Source organism: Marmota monax, unplaced genomic scaffold (assembly GCF_021218885.2).
Source record: "Marmota monax isolate L192 unplaced genomic scaffold, Marmota_monax_Labrador192_F-V1.1 WCK01_AAM20220418_F8-fsc00021, whole genome shotgun sequence".
NCBI classification, from domain to species: domain Eukaryota; kingdom Metazoa; phylum Chordata; class Mammalia; order Rodentia; family Sciuridae; genus Marmota; species Marmota monax.
This window is the reverse complement of record NW_026695228.1, coordinates 8870828-8876124: the sequence shown is the minus strand read 5'-3', so window position 1 is coordinate 8876124 and position 5297 is coordinate 8870828. Positions and strand designations below refer to the sequence as shown.

The window sequence follows — 5297 nt, the reverse complement described above, 5'->3', positions numbered from 1 at the left end:
TCCTGGAGTATAGTATAGTATGATCCACTTAGTAAAACCTGATCATTCTTGACCAGGTGGGTATAAGTACAGCAAAAATTTACAAGGAAAGATTTGTTTTGACTTCCAGGACTATGGGATAGTGACTAGTAACTAATTTTTCACAGAATCCACAGTAAAAATACAGACTGTGTTTCTTGAACTATATAATCAGATAAATCCTAGGTCAGGGGAGATAAACCTGATTTGAGTCTCCATAGTTACTTAATAAATTTGAAAAATCAGTAACTGGGAATTCTAGAGATGAATACTGTGAATGTTTCTTAGAATGGAAATAGAATGAGAATATATTTGTGTCCCACGAAAGTGCTTATAGAATTTAATATGACTCAGATTGTTGGTAGCCATGTGGATAAGAGGACTTATCCTGGGGTCATCAGTGAGATTCATTTTTTCAGTTATCCAGTGTTTGATTAATGGACTCACAAAAAATATGGCTATTTTGGCAGCTCTGAAGGATCCATGTAAATTTAACAACATGAAACCTTGCACACCATAGCTGATCTGACTGCTGTACCTGCTGAGTACCCAAATTGCCAATAGCAGAGGTCAAATCCAAACACTGATACGGCATCATTCCCAGGATTGAGAGTGGAGGGAGGATCAGACAGCCACCTAGTGATAGTTTGATTATTTTGGACCTCTTCCATCATGGGAAGAAGAGCAGTCTGTCCTTATAGAAATAGAGTCTGTTCAGAATGCAAATTTGTCTTCCTTGCGCACAATTCTACCATTAGTCTCAACTTCAACTGACAGAGTGATTTATTCTTTGCCATGGGATGACACTCAACACTACCCACTACCATTTTACAATAGTGAAAAGTATCATTTTACAAGGAAAGTGGGCAATGGGCCCCACACTTTTGGTATTCCCCGAACTACTATGTATCCAATTATCCGAAGAGACTTGGCTTCCAATAATGATGAAATGGCCTACAACAGAAGAAGTTTTGGAAATATGCCATAAAGATTGAGGTATTTAAAAGTCTGAAAATAGTGATAAATGTATGATGGAATTCTCTGAATAAGAATACATGGATCAATATTTTGGAGTGGATATAAAAGGGGCCCAACTCACCTATGAAGTAATTTTTGCTTCTTGTTCCCCAAACCATGAACTTAGCTTTAGCATTCCTAGTTCCTAAGAGAGGAAAATTTTCTTTGGAGGACATATTCATGGCCCCTAGAAATGGATATCTGAGAGCATTAATTTGACACAAGTGTCTTTTTGTTATTGAACTGTCAAACATAGAAGAAGGCTGAGGTGAAGTGCCCCATTTGGTAAAGGGAAACTGCATTTTTGTTCCACAATAGGTGCAAGAAAGATTGTGTTATAGCCCAGGTGATTTACATGAAGACCCTTAGAACTTCAGTATTATTAATGTGTGCCCCTGTAAAAACCTTGTGATCACTCTAGCTTACAATTGTTATTTAAAAATCTCTTGTGGTGGGAATCTATTCATGGCTATCTATTTAAAGGAATTAAAGAGGAACAATTAAGAAGTGCTGATAGAGTTATGTACAAAAATGCAATGGGAATAAGACGAAAAAGTGCCGCAGTCTGGCTGGGCATAAAATCATGAGCCACTCAAGCAGGAACAAACTTTATTTTTGAAACTGCCCCCAATGCCCCGTATCCTGGGAAGATTGCCGACCCATCCACGCGGTGTTCTCCCAGACCCCCACAGGAAGTCCCTCCTCCGGAATTCCCTCCTACCGCACTTCCCCAACCAATGGGAACTCTCCAGAAGTCCCATAGCAGGCCGAGGTGGACAGCAGGAGTCCAATATCCATATGAATGCAGATCTTAACATAATCATATCATCTCAATGTCTTGCTAGCTTTTCAACCAAAAATGCCATGCATCATAGCAAGGAAGGAAGGTTTTACCTAGGCTTTAAAATACAACAAAAAGTTGTGTGTGACAAGGTTAAAAAAAATAAAAATTAAAAAATAAATAAATAAATAAATAAATAGAGAAATAAAACGGAGTAGAGTCATTGAGATAGAAAAGTTGTTTGTAATGCCCTGATTATGTGTTCACAGCTGCAGGTGGGTAGACAGTTAGGTCTGAAGCCTTCTGTTCTAGTCTTTAGATTGTGTCCTGAAGATGATGAAGAATCATGCAGAGAAGTTGGCATGATCAAATACGCATTTTAAAAAGATTTTTGGAAAAAAAGCACCTGTAAAACTAATAAATATTCATGGAGTAAGTAAATAAATAATTGGAAGAATAAAAGCAAAAACAGACAGTACAAAGCTAGGAGATTATTAAAATTCTTCAAGGAAGAGATGTGGGGATCTGGAAAAACATTCTCCAAAATACATAGATTTATACATCATGAGATATCTCTCCAATCTTTAGTGGCCTTGAGTCAGCAATGGAATAAGTTGGCCAATAACAGGTTCTTCCATATTCTAGCCTTTATAAAAAGAAAACCTACAACTTAAGAAACAAAAACAAACAGTGAAAGAAGGTAGTCTCTTGATTCTAACTGTAAAAATATGAGATATCATTTGCTTTTCTGTCCAAATGTTTGATAAGATTTATTGCCAATATTGTCTGCTCCAAGATTGGCCCAATGCAACAAAGAACTAGTGGTATTGCTCTTTGCAGTAAATTATATAATCACAGTAACCTTGGCTCAGAGCAGCTACATATTATTGAGTTATAGGTTCCAGGCTGATATTTCTAAGAATCAAAAGGTCATAGAATTACTCATATATGGCAATATGAAGTAAAGTTGCACTGTCATTTTTTTTTAACCCTCGTGAATACATCTAGCATAAAGTCTAGAGGAAAGTCATTTGACTGCATTTTACATTTGGTGGAGATAAAGTGGGACCATCCTGATTAAGATAAGCGATGGCAATATTTATTTTCCATTATAATCAGTGCTTCCCATTATTATATTTAAACAGCATGCCGATAACATTGGTTTTGAAGGTTGCAGTATGTTTTCTCCCACATACTGGCATTTCCATAGGCAAATTATTTAACCCCGCTGAGTCCCACTTCCTTAAGTTGTAAAAGGAGGATAATAATACTTGCAGCATAGTTAAGAGGATTAGAGGTTGTTTTTCATGCTAAGCAAAGTTCCTAGTGTAGAACTCCTATTATTCAGGCATTAAATATTAAATCTTGAAGATAGAATTTGTAAAGTGAGATTCCATTTTTTTTTTTGAAAGATAGGTATAACAGGTTGTGCTGGACTGCCTCTAACAAGTGCCATCTCGTGTTATTCCTGTGCTACCCTTGAATGTAAACTAACTGAGTTACTTGCTTATAACTAAGAATAGAATATAATGAAAGTGGCCACGTAGCAATGCATAGCTAGTAAATGGGTATATAAGAATGTGCTTGAAAAAAAAGATCTGGTGCTTGCTTGGCAACATATACTAAAATTGAAATGATACACAGAAGATTAGCATGGCCCCTGGGCAATGATGACATGCAAATTTGAGAAGCATTCCATAATTTTAGTGGATGCTGATTCATAATGGTGGGGGGGGCATGGGAAAAAATGGAGAAACTTTGGGCAAAGGGGAGAGAGGGATGGGGAGGGGCAATGGGGGCAGGAAAGATGGTGGAATGAGATGGATATCATTACCCTAGGAACATGTATGATTGCACATACGGTGCGATGCTACATCGTGTACAACCAGAGAAATGAAAAGTTGTGCTGCAATTATGTGCAATGAATCAAAATGCATTCTGCTGTCATATATACCTGATTAAAATAAATTAATTAACAAAAAAAGATTCTGAACTTGTCCATCCATACAATGGAAAATATGTAGTATGTGTAAACTGGAATAGAGTACAGCAATCAAATGCAATAAAAAAGAATATTAAATCTTGAATAGTGATGTGAATGACATAAATGTAATATTGCACAGAAGAACAAGGCAACTGATAACAAACAGGAAGGGCCTTTTACATAAATGTCAAAAACATGCAAAATTATACTGTTTAGGGATAGTGTTCAGGGTATATTGGAAGTAAACAAAAAGGTAATTATGCTACTAGTTAATATTATGCCAGAACTTCCAATAAGCCCAACAAAGGTCACCAGTGTCTTTTGAGGAATACGTTTGTTCATTTTCCTAGAAACAACTGATTTGATCTCAGATGAGTTACAAACCTAATTATTCATGCTAATTTGTATAACCAAGAAGGAAAACTAAACAAAAACTGATAAAAAAAAATGATTATGTTTTCATCACTGGTACAAAAGACAACATTGAAAGTTATACTTTTTTATTATACATATATAAAATGTATTGTCATATATCTATGTTATGGATCTTATTTATAAACAATGATCATGTCAAAAATAACACATTTCAAGGTACATTTTGCCAGCTGTGTCCATTTAGGAAGATAGGTGGGGACATTCATGTGAAGAGGTGAAGAATACCACTCCCTGGAGGTCCAGGAACATCAATGGATTGGGGGAATCCCAGATATAGGTGCCATAAGTGAACCTTAAGGACAGTGACCTGCTTAGCTCATGGTACTGATATCAGAATGAAGGAACAGATATTGCCATTAGAATATTCGTGAATGAAAGAAATCTTCAAGAATGAACAAAAAATTAAACAAACAAAAACAGAGCTAGTGGTTTTACACAACTTCGAGGGAGAAGCCAGCTCTCCTACCTAAATATCATATTACCTTATGGATTTTAGTTTTGTTAATTAACATTTTTCATTGCAATTGAGAAAATGAATAGGGACAACGAGGTAGAAAACGTGATACAGAAGGGACAACACTGAATCATGATCACCATGACATTTTGCTTTTGAATATTTTCTCCATAAGAAAAAGAAGTATTTAGAAAAAGTGATATCAATGGCTTTAGAAATATTTTGGTAAGTAGTAAGTATTGTTGTTCATGTATGCTATAATAAATTGTTTATATATAATTTTATGGCTGTGCAGGAAATAATTAACTAAAGTAGGAATTGGCTGGTAAAGTTAAACTTATTTTCATGTGCTTATTTACCAACCACATATCTGATTCAGTGAAATACCCAGGTCTCTCGCCTGTATTCTAATTGGATGATTTGCTTTTCAATGATAACTTTTGAGTATTTTATACATATTGTAGATGAGTACTTCATTAGGTATGTGGTTTATAAATATTTTCTCCCAAGGTATACTTTATTTTCTTAAATTATCTTTTTCAGAGAAAAAATATTTCACTTTGATATAGTCTAATATACTAAATTTTTATTTTATGTATCATGCTTTT

At 35.2% G+C, this 5297-nt stretch overlaps 1 non-coding gene across 1 annotated transcript; it reads left to right on the top strand.

Annotated features, from left to right (window-relative positions):
- Window positions 1-3416: 3416 nt before the first annotated feature.
- On the top strand, window positions 3417-3521 carry LOC124088227 (U6 spliceosomal RNA). The gene has a single exon (XR_006850298.1). It is a non-coding gene; the product is annotated as a U6 spliceosomal RNA (small nuclear RNA).
- The last annotated feature ends 1776 nt before the right edge of the window (window positions 3522-5297 follow it).